The following is a 20,846-nucleotide window of genomic DNA, read 5'->3' as shown; positions in this document are numbered from 1 at the left end:
AAAACACACTTTCCCTAATAATTGAAAGTACAGAGACTGCAGTGCTCTATTTTTAAAGGACCCTTCAAAATAGAACTATAAGATGTATGATTTATTTGCATTTCTTCAGTACTAGTGAAGTGTGCATTTATTGATCCTTTCTTTGTCTTCTCTGAAGTCCAGTATCCATTTGCCTATAAAAAGATTTATCTGGGGTGTTAATAAAATTTTTCCACTGATGTTAAATGCATTTGTTATCACATATAAACATTTCATATATACATAGGTAAATATGTTTGGGGCTCTCTATTCTTTCCATTATCATACTATTTTAAATTGCATAATTTTATAATGAATCTGAATCTCTATCAAAGCATAAAATACCTCCTCCAATACTGCCCAATAGTCCTTTACTTGTTTTATATATATTTTTTAAAAAGATAGTTTTAAAACCACTTGACAAATTTTAAAAATCCTAGTAGGATTTTGCTTGATTTTGCATTTAATGTACAGGCTAATTTTTACAGAATCATATTTTTAATGTTTCAACTTCCTAGTAGTAGCAGTACAGGTATTAGTAGAAATAGAAGGCACAGCAAATGGTAAGTAAATGTTTCATATGTGTAAGATGATTTTCCAAACACTGAACATCATGATGTATTTTATTCATCATCACAGCTTTGTAATGAGATATGTTCTTTATTGCCAGTTTGCAGATAAGGAAATCAAGGCATGTAAATTTCAGTAACTTATCAACAGTAAAACATCTGGAACCAGGATTTCACCCAAGCATTTTGAAGGCAGAGCCCTTACATTGACCACTCTGCAATTTAGGTATGCCTCTCTATTCAAGTCTTACTGTTTTTTTTTTTTTTTTATAGTTTTAAATGTTACTTCACCCCAACGCTGAACATATCTTGCTGAATTTATATCTACATATCAGTTGCAGTTTTTAAATCTTACATTTCCTTGATACATTTCCAAAAACATTCTTGACATTACAAATATTACTTTTTTTTTATTTTTGTAAAGGGCAGACTTATTGAATGCTCATTGTTTCTAATTATACTTTAGTAGCTTTAAGTTTTCAACAATCATCATCTAAACAATAATATTGTGGCTTCATTGTTTCCAGTTTTTATACTTCTACAGTTTTGTTATTTTCTGATTCTTTTAGCTAATAATTCTATAACAATATTGTGTAACAATATATAAAAATTGTTTTCATTAGAAATGTACATTGAAATTATGCTTGTTGTTTGTGGTCCCATAATTTTCAATTTTACTGCCATAGATCAGATTGATTTATAAAAATTAGGAAAAGGTTCTCCCTTATCTGTACTCCCTAGCAGTTAAAACAGCACATACTATCTAACTACTTAAGGGATTCAATAACTTTACTAACTGTAGTAGTCTTTTTAGTGATAAATTTCTGTTTTACAACACTTATTGTGACAAGTCTTCTAATTTATAGCCCCTAAAAAATACCAATTTCCTTTGGGTTTCCCTTTATCATTCCTGATTTCATGTGTTTTCATATTAATTTCTCATATTTGTTAATCAGACACATTTTATGCATCTTATTTACTGAATATCCAAAAATAACTTTCTGAAATTATTTTCAACTGTTGCTATTCTAATTCATTAATTTACCTTTTTAGAGTATGAGGTGTGACCAGGAAATACAGTGAACCATTTAAATTTTAAAAATATGACAGTAAAAGACACATTGCCATTAATCCCCCTCAAAGTACTCCCCCTTGCTTCAAACATACTATGCCATCATTCTTGCCATTTTCTGAAGCAGTTTTGGAAGTTGTCTTTCATGAGTGTCTTTAATTGCTCTTTTGTGGCTGACTCCATGTCCTGAATCCTTTCAAAACGTTTTCCTTTCACGGTCATTTTGACTTTGGGGAAGAGCCAGAAGTCACATAGTGCCATATCCAGTGAATAAGGTGGATGAGGACCCACAGTAATGTTTTTATTTGACAGAAATTGCTGTACCAGAAGTGATGTGTGACACAGAGCATTGTCATGATGGAGGATGAAGTAAGACACTCATGAAAGAGGACTTCCAGAACTGCTTAAGAAAGTGGCAAGAACAATGGGATAAGTATGTTCGAAGCAAGCAGGAGTATTTTGAGGGGGGTTAATGGCAATGTGTCTTTCACTGCAATATTTTTTGTAAATTTAAACATTAACCGTATTTTTTATCACATCTCATATTAAATCATTCTTTGTACTTTCATTTTGTTTTGTTGGTATTTTTCAGATTTTAATTGAATAATTCATTTACTTTTTATTTACTAATTAAGTATTTAAGAGACTAGGTTCCTTTTTACCACCATTCTGTCTTCTACACTCATAGATTTGTCTGTGGCATTTTTCCCCCACTGTTATTTTCTAAATTGTCTGCAATTACAGTTTTAATTTCTTGTTTTTCGTTACTAAATTTGTTACATTATTTTAAAACCAGAGAATGATTTCTTACCAATTTTTCATAATTGACAGAGTGTCTTTGTGTGTGTGTGTATCTGTGTAAATGTGTGTGTTTCTGCTTGCGCATGTATATGTGCATGTGTGTGTGTGTGTATATGCCTGAGTACAGTAGTACCCTAGTTTTTGAACATCCCCATTGACAAACAGATTGGTTTTTGAATGCCATAAGCCAGGAAGAACATGCTTGGAAGTTGAACATGTCATGTGGCTCCACTGAGTGCAAGATCCTGAGACCGAGATGTCAGTCAGCTGTTGTCGTACGTTTCGGAACTCGAACAGTCTTCCAGAACGGGTTACGTTCGAAAACAGAGGTACCACTATACGTGGTAACATAAATGAGATATATAGCTTGTTTGACAATAACTTTTGTTTGTTTGTTTGTGTAGTATAAAGTTCGCTACTCATCTATTGAGTGATCTTATTATTTGTATCAGTAAAACCTTTCTTGCCACAGTTTAATTGTTGTGTCGTATTGTTTCATAAACTAAATAAAGTACGCTAAACTCAACTACTTTCTTGTTTTTCCCACTTTTTTTCTTATTCATTTGGCAGTTATGTGTTATTTATTTTAAGTCTGTCATAAATTAAGTTATAATAGGTGACATTATAGGGAAGTGGATATGTCTATTGTGATTTGAGTGGAGAGTGATTTCAGAGTATAATCAAAAAAGACTTCTCCATGTCCAATTACTTTCCAAGTAAGAAAATACATAAAATTTTGTATTTCATATCCACATGCAATCTACATCAATATAAATAATTAAAATAAGATGATTAAAATTGGCCAAGAGAGCAATGAATACTTTAAATAATTAGTTATATATTGGGAAGTACAAAATGTGTCATGAATTAACATGCACATTTTACTATAACAGTATCCTAAATATCTACATCAGAGTGATAAGTCTCAGTATATCAAATTGAGTTCTTATACTTTATTCCTTAAACCACAAAAGGGGAAGTCTAAGCAATAATTTATACTTGATTTTCTTTTTTTTACATAGTGCTATGGTTTCAAAGATCAATTAACTATTTTCAACATTCATTAGTTCGCAAGGAAAAAAAAACCTATGTGTTAATTAGAGGATACTGAAAATACCTTAAGCTCAAAATATAAGTACCAATCTCTGGTCCCCCAAAATTTAAATAACTGCATTTATCTATCTATCTATCTATCTATCTATCTATCTATCTATCTATCTATTTATCTATCTATCTATCTACCTATCCATCTATCTAGAATGGGGAGAGAATGAGAATAGACAGAGAGCGTGAGCCAGAGTGAGAGTGAGAGAGAGAATCTTTCTCATATGCCAGAAATTGTGCCACAGTTGCTGTCCTATGTGATAGCTTATGAGTAGTTATTTAAATTAATTAAAATTAGATACATCTCTAATGCTCATGTTTTTAACTGGTGGTTACCATTTTGAACAGCATAGGTAGAGAATTTTTCCATCATCACGGAAAGTTCCCTTGGGGCGATATTTTTCTTTCCAAGAATAATGAAAAATAGTTTATTTTATTTTTCTTTCTAGATATGACAACTGAAATTCAAAGAAAATAAAAAGCATATTTAAGTTCAGGGTATTTGTAACTGCTAAACTTTACCTCAATTCTATTTGATTACTGGGCCTCTCCTTTTTCCACTTCATAGAATTGATTGGAGGGAAAAAAAAAAAAAAAAAAAAGAAACTCTTATAAGGAATGGCTAGAGAAGCCACTGTCCCAAGCAGGTGAAAGCCTCAAAAACATCACCAGAGATGCTATTGACATAACTTGTCCCAGGGACATTTATCCTTGTCCTTGCCAAATTGCATGCCTTATGCTAAATTCCATGAATTGTGTTCAGGTTTCTTACTAGTGTGTATGATCCTGAATTATTCAATCTTGAGCTTCAGATTTCAACATTACCTCCTATCTCTGGCAAAGATTTCATAACCCTGCTAAGCGGTATATTTATATTTTTATATCACTTATCGAGGCAACTTCTGCAGTGATCAAGTGTAAATAGCCTGTCTAAACCCAACCCTTTAAGTTCTACCTGGGTTGCCCCTTTTCACTGTTGTGGGCTCAACAGTGTCCCAAAAAAAGATATATCAAATTCCTAATCCCCAGTACCTATAAATGTGCCTTAGTTGGAAAATAAATAAATAAAATTTGCAGATGTAATTAAATTAAGGATCTCAAGATGACATCGTCTTGAATTTAGAGTAAGCACTAAATCCAATGACTGGCGTCCTAATAAGAGTGAAGACAGGGATATTTGACACAGACATAGAGGGAACACAGAAGGAAAAGCCATACAGAGATGAATGTAGGGAGAGGAGTGATGGGGTCTACAAACTAAAGAACATCAAAGAGAGAGGTTGGAACTGATTCCCTCTCAGAGCCTGCAAAAAGATTCAGTACTGCTGACAACCTGATTTCAAACATCTGGCCTCCAGAACTGTGAGAGAATAAATTCCTATTCTTTAAAGCCACCAGTTTGTGGCCATTTGTTAAGGCGGCCCTCGAAAACCAACAAAGCCACCATCTCTGTTGATATTTCTTTCAGTGCTTTGATCTCCTTCAAAGCAGTATTGTTCCTTCACATTTCTCAAAGATGTAATCAAAAATTCTTATGATTAACTTCCCAATTAACTAAAACAAGAAAACAAAATCTGGGGGAACACCTGAAGAAAAATGTCAAAAATACATGAATGTCAGGTTGCAGTAACATGACTTTGCCTTTTAAAATTTGGTTGACTCACTAGATCTAGAGCAAACTGCTTCCTTTTATAAAGTTTTGAATGGGCTCTGAGACTATATAAGCCTAAGGAAACTTAATGAGAAGACATGTGGAAGTGTACTGTTGATCAAACAATACCTCTAGAGGAGTAAAATAAGTGTAATGTTTCTGACAAATAAAAGAATGGTTCATTGAATATGGCATGCACTTGATATGCAAATGAAAAATTATGCTATATATTGATGAGAAAAATACACAGAGCTGAAAATTTACATTTTCTTCTTGATCATATTGATGATGTCGTATTTCTCTAGCATCTGCAAAAACTGATTTTAACAATTTTTCGTGACTCTTTTAATACTCATTGCATTCTTTAAACCACATAAAATAAAACTGACAAACTCAAATGCTACCTTTTAATTTACCCCAAATCCCTAATACCGTGAACTGCACTAGTGATGGGAAGTATTTTTAAGTTATTCTTAAATTCACATTCACCTAGTTACTTGCTGAAAATGATAATGTGGATGACCACCCTAAGGACAGAATGCTGTGGGTGAGATGCCGGGAAGAAAATGAAATCTCAAACAAGGGAAGTGAGCAGAATGACCTCAGCATTTAAGGGTAAGTGTAGGAGAGGGTGGGGTGATCAAAAAAACAGGAAGGGAAAGGGTGACCCGTCTTCTGGCAAAGGAGAAAAGGTGTGGATCAAGCCAGATGTTGGACTTTAAAGACTCTAGAATTAATGGCCCAGAGACAAAACTTCTCCTTAGTAAAAGGTTTAGCCACTTAAGTAGGGAAAAGAATGTATTGCCTGAAACTCACATGCATTTAAGTACAATTAATTGTAATACTAGTATCATATGATTTTATTTTAGGTAGTTAAGGAATAAAAATTCATTCAGTTCCAAAACAGAAAACAGAGGGGTTAAAGGAATTAAAGGAAACTAAAGAAATATATACATGAATGTCATATATATATATGTATATATATATAAATTTAATAAATATGTATATTGAAAAACATACACACACACACACACACACACACACACACACACACACACACACACATATATATGTATATTGAAAAACCAGGTCTCCAGCTTTTGCTAGGAAGAACACACAAAGTATTTGAGGATGTTTAGAAGAAAATTGTTAAAAAAACATTCAGGCCTTGACCATTTAATTTACAAACTAACCTGTTATCATTGTGTGTATTTTTCTTTAAGTGAGGTAGTCCATAAAAGGCAATGCACTCAAAGGTAAAGAAAGTCTCTTATGATTACTTTAGCCTAATTGGAATTTATGCCTATAAATTCCCAAGCTTAGAGACCCACAGCGTCTAAGTTTCTCTAGTTAGGAAAGACAATATGATCAGGTAAGGAAGAAAAAAAAAAAACAGAAACAAACAAACAACAACAACAACAAAAAAAAACTAGTGGAAACAACAACAAAAGAACAGCAGTAAAAGTGACTAAAAGCAGACAGTGAATAACCTAAGGGCCTAGGATTCCCTCTAATCTCCCATGGACTCTTACCTGAGACTTCTACCATGCACTTTGGAAACTTGTCACTGTTTGCTGACTCTATAAGAAAAGAGCAGACAATCAGAGTTATTACACCATGATGGATCCAAAATTTGTCTGCTGCTGAAGATTTTTCTCTAATTTTATATCTACTGTAATGCAGGGTCTCAGCTCCCGCTCCCCGCACAAGAACGCTAGATATGGTGAGGCCAAAAAGGAACACCAGTGGAGCCACGGATAGGGGGTTCATACCACTATATTCTTGATGGCAGCTGGCTGAGACACAAAAGCAAACATCCACCAGTACCACAACGAGGGGTCTTCCTGCACCTTAGTCTCGCTGGCGGATGGGGAAGACACAGGAAGTAGGATCCACACGATCCGCAATCCTCCATCCACGCTTTCTAATCCCACTTGCTAGCCGCGATCTGCTGTTCACTTCTCTGCCAACCAACCAACCTGCCTGCGTAGCCATGGCAGTTATATTAGTGGCTAATGGCTAACCGGTAACAGCTGATGGCCACCCAGCCACAGCGAATATCCATCTGATTACAGCTGATGGCAATCTAAGAACCAAGCCAGCACCTTTCCACGTGAGGCTGAGAGCCTGGAAACTGCTCTCTGGGACTCTGTCCCCACATCTACATACATCAACAGTCTTTATATGATAAATGTAAAGAATATACTTTTTAAAGTGCCATTTAATTGCAGCTAATTGGAATATACTTTTATTTTTCTCTCCAGTTATATACTTTACATACAATTTAATCTAGTGGTCGAATAAATTCCCACAGCTCTGCTATAAAGGATTTAACTCATGATGGCAGGGATCAATGACCTGTTATGATTCCCATTTCACCTACCATGTATGTGCTTGGAGTTAGAATGGGAGACTAGGGATGGAAACTAAGAAAAAACTGCATGATTTGTATAAGTGTTCATTTTTGATAGGTTGTATGCACTTGCGTGTACACACACACACACACACACACACACACACTTTGGTTTAGAGGACCGAACCGTAGATAAGAAGGACTTAGGGCGCACTGTATAATATCTTCTACAATCATAAAAAAAATATATATTCCTTACAAAGAGCCTCAAATATATTTCAAAATTACACTGCCTAACTTTCGTATGATCTTTAAAAGTAAAAACCTCTGGAAAGGCAGTGCATTTTTTACAGAGCATGAGGAAGCGAGGCACTGAAAGAGGAAACAGATTATTTTTGAAAATATGGCCCTAGATGATCAGGTTCAGGCAAGGTGCCAAGGAAACTAGATTTAAAGCAACAAACAAGGCAAATCTAATTCATACGTTAATTTAATACATATGTATTAAGTACTTCTCTAAAATTTATTTAAGCTATAGAAATAGCTAAACATAATGAAAGCATTATTTTTTTTTCTGGAAACTTAAAGTGATTTGGAACAGATATTTTTTTTTTTTAATTAAGTGACAAATACTTAAATATCTTTAAACTTCATAAATTAGAAGTATATCTGAATATGGGCTTATAATGTACATTACCAGGAGCTGTGTAAGATTGTGCAAGAATAAACATGTGTACGCATACACATATTATTTCCACAGCAGAAATAAGATGAAATAACACAGGGAATTAAATGCAGATATATGTGTCACTATCTGTGTGCTTATATTCCAAAATATTATGCAGTCAGCTAAGAAATTGTTTACCCAAGGAAAGCTGAAGAATGTTAACTCGTAGGCTAATTTGAGCTTCAGTCCAAATAATTGGCCTGATTATTAAATATTACTGTAAGACAAATGGCAAAAAAATCTTGCAGTCTTGCAACTGGCATGAGTTAACGCTGATAAACCATGGAAACATACAGATTTCTTTTTATTCCTGTACACTTAAAAAAAAAAGAAGTAGAGTTAGAATAAAAAAAATGTCAGTGTTGACAATGTTCTTTTAAGAATTGTTACAAACTCCTTGGTTTATAGATGAGGAAATTGGAGCTGGGAGATATTAAGTAATCCACCCAAGATAACACAAGTTTGACTCAAAAATAAATCTCAGCTTGTGGCAGCTGAGATTGGTATTATGTCTATAATAAAATATCAAAATAAGTTTTTTCAAAGAATGATTTACTTAAGAATCAACCATAATAGTACAGTGGTTCCAATTATTTAAGAGCATGCTTTTATGAAAGCTATTGCATTACATTATTTTAAAAAATCAAAAACATCCAGGCATGCCCTTTGACATAATAATTTTACTTTGGAGAATTTATCTTAAATAAATGATTTAGATTTCAACAAAGTGACAAACAACAATAAAACTGTTCATTTAGCTGTTTTTCTATTATGAAAATGGTAACAGAACAATATCTAAATATCCAACTATAAGAGATTGTTAAATAACGTGTGTTAAATCCATAAAATAATATGCAGCCACTAAAACGCTGCTGTGCTAGAAAGATATTTAATGGTATGGATATTTTTCATTTAAAAGATGTATGTTAAGATGTAATGATAAATATATCACAAAAACAAAATTAAAAATATATATGATACACAAACACATTATTGTGTCACTTATATTTATCTTTTCATATAGCTGTTTTGTATTTTGCATTTTAGTGCATTATTATAGTTAAGAATTATTTCAGATATCAGAAAAGGAACACTGAAACTTGTGGTTTAAACATAATCATATAAAGGAATACTAAATAGCTCTTATAAGGAAGGAGCCAGTTCAAAATACCTAAGTAAAGAAAATTCTTAAAAACATAAAGGCAAGTAAATTAAAAGTTGTCGAAAAATGCATAGAGTGAGTTAGCAATGAATTATAAGAAGTGGCTTCTCTTTTAAATTAATCTTTAAATTTTCAGTTAACACATATTAAAGCTATATTCCCAAACTGAAATTTGGTTCTATGAGTGTAAGCTCCAATAAACGTCACAATATGAATGTTTCTGTTGGAAGTATATTTCATTCTATAACGTTGTTAGTTCTCCCAAGGTTTGTTTTTCCTTTTTTTTTTTCTAGTTCCCTGAGTAATTGTTTTCCTTATATTCATGCTCCTTAAAAAGGCGCAGCGGTACTCTTGCACTCGGGATTTGTCTCTGTAGTCTTTGAAAGAAAAGTTCTCACTGATGGAGATGGCTCCACAGTGGCACTACTTTGGTGAACTTGGCCTTGCAGGTTTTCCTTACTGTATGTGTCCCTGTGTGCAGAGCTAATTACACATGAGGATGCTACTTACACCGACAACACTCACAAGGGAATGGAATGTATAACCCAATATGCCAATTTATTAATTTACAACAGAAATACAACAGTTTCTAGCCTTCACTGTGTAAGAGCACCCACCCACCTTCTTTCCCAAAAAAAACCAAAACAAACAAACAAAAAAATGGAACAGGAGGAAACAGAGTATCTGAAGGTTGCTTGGTGAGCACTGAATTAGAATATATTATTTTATTTACAGGATATGCTGCTAATGCCATCAGCCCGAGCAAGCCTGCTGCACCAAGCATTCAGCTGACACCCAACTTCTTCCCAGAAGGGTATCCTTATGAGGATTACCAAACTTTGCCCTTTGGATTCTGGTTTTGTTTGTCCGGGTGTTTTCCATGCACATTAAAAACATTTGTCTCATAGGTTATTGTTAACCCTGTCAATAGGATTACAGCTGCTGCTTTAGGAATATATTCTATTCGTTTTGGTAGAGGTTCTTTTGTGTAGCTATGGTATCATATACTGTTGTATCTTCTGACCCATTATTCCATTACCGTTTATTTGAAATCTTAAATATTTTTGACATGTCTTTCTTTTGTGCCTACAAGGATATTGTTTTCTTGATTTTATATTACCCACATTTACTAAAAGTTTCTGGACATTTTACATATTTTAAACAGGACTAAAAGTATTTAACATTAGACAAGGAAAATATTAAATACATCTTTCAACATAGGATTGGCTGGAACATCAGAATGATGTTTAAATGTATGTATCATTTGTAATTCTTTAAGTGATAGTTATGTGTAATTAGTAAAACCATCATCCCTTACGGTTATTACCTTTGTGTTTGTCACACAATTTAAAAATTACCTTTCCATAATGTCACTGGATTTTTGAAAGGTTGAAGTAGGAACGCAGAAGCTGCAAATATTTAACATTTTGATTGTAGAGTTGTTAAACATGAGGTGATTTCAAATAAAATTAATGAGAATGACATGACCGGGCTAGTACAGAAACTGGGAAAAGCAAAGAATTTCATCATCCTAAAATTACATTTTTATTCTAGATTTTTCACATATCATTTGTCCAATATTAAACTATTAAATAGAGTACTAGGCAGATCAACTTTTATACATTTGGTATACAATTAATACCAAAACTAATTTGAGGGTGAGTTTTGTTTCAAAAATACATTGACATCTCAAATTTCTTTCTGTTTTGTTTTTTTCTTTCTCTCTCAAAAGAATGATCATTATTATAATTTGTCTCAATTGCACTCAGTACATACACACTTTTATTTAAATTGATAAATAAAAGAGTTTTTGTTAAGTATTATAACTTCAAATTGTAAAACAAACTTGGAAATTTCTAATATTGTAGAAAATAATATTGGTTGTAAATGATTCCATGTAAATATTATTAGAAAGGCAATTTGGATACAAACCTTACCAAAATCAGTACCAGGGATTTGAAAACTCAAGATTCTTATTAACACTGTTTTCTGCACTTAATTATTTCAAGGTTATTTCTCTTCAAAATTTGTAAAACCAAATGTTTTTAGAAATGATGATTCTATTATTTTTATTATTTGGATTAGGTTGTCACACAAACTTTTCATTTATCTGAAATTTATTCTTAAATATGTCTGCCAACAACTAAACTTGTCTCATTTTTGTTCAAATTAATTATTGTTAATTTTTTTCAAGGTAAAATCTTAAAAAGCATAATATGTCCCACAAACCTATTGACAACAAACAACATTTAATTAAAATGTTGTTACTGGATTTCTAAAGATGTAGGCTATAAACACAAAAGAAATATCACTGAACCATAATTACATTAAAAATACTAAACATTTAATTAATTTGATTTAGTTACCAATAATTTTTTAAAGAAATATAGCAAATATGATTTACACAAGTAACTTTAGAAAAATATTTTTAGGGCTGTTAATGCTTTATATGTATGATTTTAATGTATTTTTGAATCAAGTAAGATGGAACTGACAATAACTAAAATATTATCAACAGTACTTTTAATCTAAGGAGCAAAATAGTAAGTTGTATGTGAAAGTATCGTTAAAAGGGTGAATAAAGAACTTCACAATGATAAACAATTCTCTGACCTATATCTTAGGAAACACCTACAATATAAATAATGACAGATAAAACATAAACACATTTTTGAAACTCAGTATATACATGCATCATACATAAGAATACAAGGTATTTTTATGGAATTCAATTTGATCATAACACAAACTTATTTCACATAAGTAATCTTACATAACACATAAAAATTAAATAAAGTAACAACTTTATGACAATCAGAAGAAATTAGAATACATCCCTTGACAAAACAGTTTCCAGTTGTTAACTTCTTTCCTTATTTTATACCTATTTGAATTTGAAAGGAAAGAAAAATATCAGTGTTTTTTTTTAATTTGATGATAAGACCAGATCAAAGATAGAAGAGCCTAATATTAACAGAGCATTTAATGTTTATCCTTCAAAAAATTTTTATCAAGCTTACGGATGCTCTCTAAATTTAGGTAAATACCATTGTCTTCAGGAACATAGCTTAGAGATGCAAGGAAATTTGACATATTTATTTTTCAATAATATAAATACATAATTTTTAAATCTACGTTCAACGAGATATCATTATCCTTTCAGGATAATCTGTTCTACCGATAGTATATACTAGTTAACACAGAAAATTAAAACACACAAACATGTTCACAATATAGCCTAGTTATCATTTTTATTGTCAAATTTATTTAAATATGGGTTTGTTTTTGCTTCTGTTAATTTTGTATATAATCACAGCTTAAACCTAGAACTATTTATCTTCCAAATAATAGAAGTCCTGAAAAATGCATTAAAAATTCTTAGTTTTAGTAGATAGCTATATAAAACCAGCCCATGCTCACATTACCATATAGTTGCCAAAGTATGTTTTACTGTAAAAAGGTAATGTGAATAAACATTTCTGCTTTAATTAACACTTAATGAATAACTGATTGAACTATAGGGGAAAATATTAAGTGCTGATACAATCCATTAATGAACTGATACGTTGTAACCCTAATTAGCTTTCATTAAATATACCTAGGTTTTAAATGTTAAAATCAAGTTTATTTAACTAACTTGTATAAACTGGAGGGCAAACAGCCATGGTCTAAGCAGGTGTCCTCATTCACCTTGCTCCCACCCTCATGTAACAGGCTGGTGAATGAATGTTTTCTGTTCTTACTTGTCTGAAGCACTAGTTCAGTGAATTCAATAGACCCACAGCCATGTTTTTAGTTGCCTGTTTAACACGATGATATTCTAAATCTGATGTTAGCATCAAAGATACCTGTCATATAGTAATGATTGATATTTATTACAAAAGTAAAGTAAAAGATCAGTAGATTCCTAAGCATACTGTACTTGAACTAAATATGGAGAGCTGGAAGAGGACACTAATGTGATTTATATTGTTAATGAAATTACTAGCAAAGTAGTCATAACACAGATTTTTGAGGTATATATATATATATATATATATATATATATATATATATATATGCAGTAATATCAATTTGAACGTTTTGGAAATACCATTATTCAGCCTTTCAATTTGCCAACAGTATTATTGCTGCCATTTTTTGGGCGTTAAGTTCTGAGAATCGGTCAAACATTTCAAAACCTTTAAAATATTCATATTAGAATAGAGAAAACAATTATTTTGGACATTGGCCCTTGTAAAACAATCAAAAATCATTCAATGCATTGCTATCATAATGTAAATACTAGTTAAAAAAACTCTTCTAATATCATGAATTCTTTCATGATTATGCTTTCTATCTTTGAATTGTGCTTTCTCCATCCCTTTCAAATATCTTACCTCTTGAAAAAAATGATTAGAAAGATAGGTTTATAGTAATAAATCATAAATGATTGCTGAATACTTAATTTTTCACTAATTTAATGCCAATGTTTGATCCCTCTACCTTTTACAGTAATAACTTCTAAAAATAGGTCCTATACAAACATGGAAGATCCTTTTCTATCATTATTACGAAATATCTGTGTTTGTCTTAGCCAATGATTTTAACCTTTAAATAACATTATAAATAAGCCATAATATGTGATACTTAGGAATTAATCACAAGTTTTATGATAGTTGGGTGAATAAAGAGTGAATTTACCCTGTCATATTTATATGACCAAATATCTCTGAAGCCATATGCAAAACTAGTGATGCCACTCTATCATTCAACCAACTAATAGTTGCCTGTTTTAGACAATAATGTTCTAAATCTGATGTTAGCATCAAAGATACTTCTCATCTAGTGATGATCAATATTTATTACAAAAGTCCAGTAAACAGTAGATTCAATCATTTAGAGGAAATCATGCAAAGTTCCTGAAACTTCAAAAAGAACCCATAAAATAAAACCTATCCATAGGAGTAAATTTGTACTCCTATCAGAAGTGTGTGTGTGTGTGTGTGTGTGTGTAATTAAGGTGTATTTATTCTTCATAGAGTTTTATAAAAGGGAGTGCTGATTGAAATGAGTTCTTGCATATAAAAGTATTTGCATCCAATACATCATTAACACATACAGATTAAATTAGAGTGATATTCAAAATTGAAAATATAATTTGAAATAAATCTTGAGATTCTCATCATTTCTGCTAAGACTTATATTCCAAGATACATTTTTAACACCTGTGCTCATCCAAGATAATTCTTATTTTCCCATATCACAGCGGTTTTCTTTTATATACTGCTTAAAACTCTTTCTTCTAATTTAGAACTAATGGTGCCCCCAACCCCAATAAAATCCAAGCTTCAAATATAAGTGTATTTTCTAGAAATTATAAGTGAATCATATTCAGCCATAATTTATATAATGTGAAGTCAAACAGGCCGAGGACAAAATAGAAATTAAAGGATAAAAAGGTTTCATCTTTGGTTTCATCTTCACTGACAAACATATTTTATCTCTTAGAAGATAATTTAGTGGAGAAAGAAACAAAACTCACAGCTTCTTCATAATCTCTCAATCGCTCTATTTGTTTTTTAAAAGCTTTATTCAGTTGAAATATGTTTAAGTCTAAAGCCACTAGGTAGCTACGTTTTATGTTGTTGGAAAAAAACTACCTAACATAGCTATAACATAATAAAGACCTGATAAGATGAAATGAAAATACAAATAATGCAGAAAGTGTATTAACATCACTATAATAACAAGTACAAACACTTGGTGATTGCCAATCTTCAAGTATTGTTACCAGGCCTAGGTTAAAAACAGACACACTATTTTATAGATACTTTTAAAGACCACATCTGTGATCCTGTAGTTTTAAAAATAAGGATTAAGAAATTAATAATTAATGTGTTTCCAAAATTCATCAATATAAAACACTAGTGTTATTACTGAGAAACTTAATGCTATTATATCTCTATCTATTCAAAGTTTTTACCCTTTAAAATTGAACCCAACTTCAGTAGTGTGTTGTATGATTCTGACAGCAAATACACTAACTGAAGAAGCTCACTACTTATATAGAGAGTATTGAGGAATTTTTTTAAGGTTCTAAAATGTAATTTATTTATCTACATATCTATAGTATATCAAATTATATCAATTTTATCAACATTTCACTGAAATTGAGTGTATGGAAAAACCTATAAACACACATGATTTTTTTTGGAAATGTATATATCACCTCAGCAATGACCATAATATACTCACTTCTAACCTAGTTTACTAAATTAACATGTTCTTCCTAGCTGACTTCTAAATTATCAATAACAGCTATGCTTGAGGAATTTAACAGGTTCAATAGTGATAAAATATTAGTAAATGTCCATTTCTCATATTGTTAAACATGTAAACATGGTTTAAAATATTCAGCACCTTACACTGAAATCTTTTTGTTTCTGCATGTGTGGAGGAGCTTTGGATGTTATAAATTTAGAAAAATCCATAATCATTTAATCTGCGTGGCAACAGGCAGGATATAAAATCAGTTCCTTCAGAAAAGCAATTTTAGTATTTTACATTAGAGTTCCGAGCCTTCCTTAATATTGTGAATGTAAAGAAAATAGTTTTAGAATGCACAATTAAGTACTTTTCTAAAGACATAACCTGATGATATTGAAAACAATCACGTATTTCAGAAACACATGCACTCAAATGTAAAACATATATAGTTCTAATGATTACTGGTAGTATGTTTTTCAAAAGCATTCTATCTGCCTCTAGTTCTTTAAAATGTTTGGTACACAGTTGTAACTTTTCAATTGCTAAATAATGAAATTTAAATAAGATGTAATTGGATTCTTCCAGACTAATTAAGCATCTTTCTATGCCACAATAAAATCTACAGCAAAATACAACAAAAGCAGCAAGAGGTTGAGGATGACCTGATCAGACTGAAGAGCCAGCTCCTTCCTGAAATAGTGCAAGGAAGCCTTTGCTGATTTGTCTGTAAAATGGGCAGCCTATTTTTTTCTGTTAACTTTAAAGTTATATTGTGAGAAGATAACTGCCTATAAAGTTTCTAAATTTATGTAGGAAGGGAGATACTCTCTCCTCCTTGTTAATGTTAATAATTACCAACGTACAGGTTGGTACAAAAGGTAGATTTTGAAGACGTTTGTCTTTATCTGAAAGTATGATGAATGTGCTCAGGTCACAGCAGTCTCAAAACTCATGTAATTCTTGGGAAGGAGGACCAGCAATTCATCAGAATGACTAAAAAGTTTTATCAACTTTTCCCCTTCAATTTCAGCTACAGTAAAAATTTTCAAGAAATAACTGCACCTGCCTATCTTAACTTTGTAAAACACAAACTCAGTTGCATTCAAACTACTAAAAAGTATTCAAACTGATAAGGTTTATTTATTTTTAAATACAAGTTTAGGCCGTCTTTTAAATTATAACACAAGACTTTCATGATGGCAGGCTGCACTGTTTTCCATGGCCTGTGAATTACCCACAAAGTGTAACCATAGGACCTGTTCACAGACTCTGTTCTGTATAAGAAACTTCTTTTTAAAAGCTGTATGGAAGGAAAACCTTAAAGAATTGAAGTTTCTACAGATGTAATCCAATTATATTTCAGCTGACATGATTTTTTTTTTTTCTAGTAAGAAAGAAAATCCAGTGTCTCTCTTAAAATGAGTTCCATATAATTGTTGGTATATTCGTGATTGAATCGGGATACATGAGTGTTAGGCAGGTTCTAGTACAGTTTTCCACTGCTCCATCTGCTGGATATGCCTACATCGCCCGCGCCAAGTGGTAACCTCTAAAAAGTAACACGAACTAATTCAGCAGGTGTCTTCAAAAGGCTCAAGCACGTTGCTCGAGAAACTTACTGTGACTTTCTCATTTTTGTTCCACTAAGAGCTCTTATATCACAGTAAAATAAAAATTAATTATTTAAGAACCTACAATGGTCACTAAAACACTACATAAGGCACACAAGATACACTTCACAGTCGGTGACACCCTGCAAACAAGAAGGAACTAGGCTATTCATTGCAGGTTTGCTCGCTGCTCCAACCCTACTGATTTTAACGTGTATCCTGCAGGTCCTGCAGTCGTTCACCTAATTTAGAAATGGAAGCCGTATGCATAAAACTTTTTAGATTTTTAAAGCATGCCTATCAGTAAGCCCATAAATACCCCAAAAAGGAATTAACGCCTCTCCAGACATGGTTTACAAAGCCATCGGGGAGCCGGTAGCTGTTTCCTCCGCAGCGTTCTTGCAGGCAGCTCCAGTGTCGCGCTCTCGGACCAGGCAGCCACTCTCTTCCTCCTGCACCGAGTCCCAGACGGGACAACGTGCCGCCGCCGCCACCACCGGCCAGGCCTGTCCCTGCCGCCACTATGCCACTGCGACTGCAAAGAAAGGGTTACTCCTCTCTTCAAGTCAAGTGGCTGCAAACTTCCCCTGCTTTAACATGTACCTTTTTTTTTTTTTCTGCAAACTTGTACGTCCTTCCGTGCAGAAGGGCCAAGGAAAACCATTATTACAAGCATCAGAGGGAACATCATAATACAGGACATCCCCGGAAGGTAAGACCCGCCGTTTAGTCAGGAACGCAATCTCAGTCCCGCCGGGAAACACCGCTTCGAGCGGACCCTCCCCCCACTCGGTTCCCTCCAGCAAACGGTGCCCACGTTGCCGGGGAGGGCAGCTGCGGCTGCCCCCGGCATGTGCGAGGTGGCGGCAAAGTTTGACAAATGGGGACCACTCCTGGAAAGGGAAGAATCTGGGCAGCCCAAAATACACGCTGTATACGCTAGGATGGGAGCCGCTCGCGGAAGTGCCACATACCTTTCTGCAGTGGCCAGGCGCGGAGGCTGAGCCGAGCGCGTCGCTGGAGGTGGCGGGGCCGGAGTCCAGCCCGGGCGGCCGGCGCCCTCCCGGGTGAGCGGAGCTGCGGCCGCCGCCGCCGCGCGTGGGCGCAGGGCCCAGCGGCCGCGCCAAGGACGCGGACACGGCCGGTGGCTTGGCCGGGAGAAGTTGGGCAGCCCCCGCGGCGGCCTCAGCGATGGCCGGGAGCAACACGTTTCGTTTGAACTTTCCAGGTCCAGTCTCAGCAAATACACACGCACGCACACACACGCGCGCGCGCGCAAGGAGAACCTCTCAGCGGCGAGCGAAGCGGCGCTGGTGGCTTTCTGGCCGCGTCGTTCTCTCGGCCTCGCTCTTATTGGCGCGGAGGTGATTGTTTTATTTATTTATTTCCTCCTCCTCCTCCAAGCTCCGTCCTCCTCCCCGCGCCGCCCTCCCTCTCGCCCCCTCGCCTCCTCCCGCGAGTCTGCGAGGTCGGCCCCGTGTCGCTCCAGCTGCAGCGTGGCGGGGCTGCGCTCGCCGGGCGGAGGCTGCGGACGGCCCGGTGGGTGCGCGCCGGGCGCGGGGCGCGGGGCGAGGGGAGAGGAGAACTGCCCCGGCAACCAGGAGCGCGGGCAGGGCGGGGTAGCAAGAGGACGCCTGGGCTTCGGGCCGTGGTTGGGGTACGAGAGTCACTGGACGCGTGGGGAGGACAATCCCGGACCCCGGGATTGTGCGGCGCGCAGTCTGCTGGCTGCAGCCAGGGGAGCGGGGCGAACCCTGCGCGGTGACCAAGCTCCGCGGGCTGGGTGCGCCCGGACCCTGCAGCCTCCTCCGCTCCGCAGGCTAGAAGGCTCAGCTCCCAACCCCCTTCACCACCCCGCCCCGATTCCTCGTCTGCTCTCCTTGCTGCCTGTCCTAACCCCTGGGGGATGCTCAAAGGCGCGCAGCCACCGTTTAGCCACGGAAGATGCGAGTTTGCATTTTTTTAAATGCTGGTTTCAGTGCTAGGCGGCTAGGCTTCACCCATTCCCCACCGTTCCTCCTCCGACTCCCGAAAAAGAAGCTGGTTGCCCCCCACCCCACCCCATCAGTGAGGACCCAGCGCCGCGGCTGGGCGGGCTTAACCCCCGGAGGAAAAGAAGAAGGTGTCTCCACACTACAGCCTCCGGGCGCAGGCTGGGAAGCCTCGGGTACGCTTCCCATTCACCAACAAGCTCCGTAACGCCAATGGCTTTGCTGCTAGTGTTCTCCCCCAAAAGAGCTCTCAAACATTAATTGACCGCTGGTGCCACCGTCTTTCAGTGATAGTCTGCCTGCTTCCCAAACCTGCAGGAGAGATGACCTTAAAGCCGGCTGCCCTACCCCATCCCATTCAACCTGAAATCTGGGCTGGAAAGAGCCCAGTTCTGATTCAATGAAATTGGTCTCTCAATGAAATTGGTCTTCCCGAGACTACTTCGGAGCTGCTTCCCGAACGCAAACCCCTTTCAGGCTTTCCATTAGGTAAACCCATTTCTTATTGATGTATTATTTTTTTTGAGGGTTCATGATACAGTCATGAAAAGGGAAATAAATCAAAAGGAAGTAATTCTAGAATAGAGATAGATAAATGAAAAAAACATCCTGTAATCAACGCACCCCAAAAGACTAGAATGCAGTCTCAGCCCTGGATTTGGAAACCGGGTTCTATTTCTCAGCGATTTGCCCTCCAAAGTCCTAACAATCCTGGGCTATTTTGTGCTAGGGCTCCAGGTATATCATGTTTCCCCGAAAGTAAGCCCTAATCGGAAAATAAGCTTTAGCATAATTTTGCCGGATGACATCCCCAGAACATAAGCTCTAATGGGTTTATTGCAGCAAATATTAACATAATACCCTGTCTTATTTTCGGGGAAACACGGTAGAAACACTGTGACGCTAGAGTGCTTACCTTATCTCTTACAGTATGCACTTTAAAAATATCTCTGCTTTCTTTTGTGTCCAAGAATATTTTCCTATTTCTCTGAAATGTATCCATCAGATATCCATTATTTAATGTGTTAGATCTTTTCACAGAAATCCCCTCGTAAGTATACAAAAATACTCCTCAAAGATCCGATATTTTACATACTTTCCATTTCACTGACATCTGGAGTAAGCCCCCCAGAGGTCAGACAAGGAACACATACAATCTTGAATTGGGAGAAAGTGGGGGGAAAATACTCACCATTTCAGCATTTTGTTCTCCTGCCCCAACTGGAATGTACACTTTAGTCATAATTTTATTCCGTGCAAAAAATTTAGTACATTTTTCAAAATTTTGTGAACACACACTGGCAAGTTGTATATACTCTCTTTATCAGAATCCCTTGCTTGTAATTTGCTACTAGTGATCTGTGTGTGTGTGTGTGTGTGTGTGTGAACACATGCCTGTATACGCATACATAGTATTAACATCTAGCCTGACTCACTGTAGTATGTGGTCATCTAGGTTCCAGATGTGGAAACTAAAGTTTATGTGTGTGTGTATATACGTATATAATATATATATATATATATATATATATACGTATA

General features: G+C 35.4%; 1 long non-coding RNA gene across 1 annotated transcript in view; it reads right to left on the bottom strand.

Moving 5' to 3' along the window:
* Window positions 1-18,510, bottom strand: part of LOC308496527 — a 716,843-nt gene extending 698,333 nt beyond the window's left edge. The window contains exon 1 of the long non-coding RNA XR_013993197.1: window positions 18,291-18,510. This is a non-coding gene — a long non-coding RNA (uncharacterized lncRNA). The remainder of the gene's footprint in view (window positions 1-18,290) is intronic.
* Window positions 18,511-20,846: the final 2,336 nt, after the last annotated feature.

This window comes from Rhinolophus hipposideros (assembly GCF_964194185.1).
Source record: "Rhinolophus hipposideros genome assembly, chromosome: 4".
NCBI classification, from domain to species: Eukaryota; Metazoa; Chordata; class Mammalia; order Chiroptera; family Rhinolophidae; genus Rhinolophus; species Rhinolophus hipposideros.
This window is presented reverse-complemented; position numbering and strand designations above follow the sequence as displayed.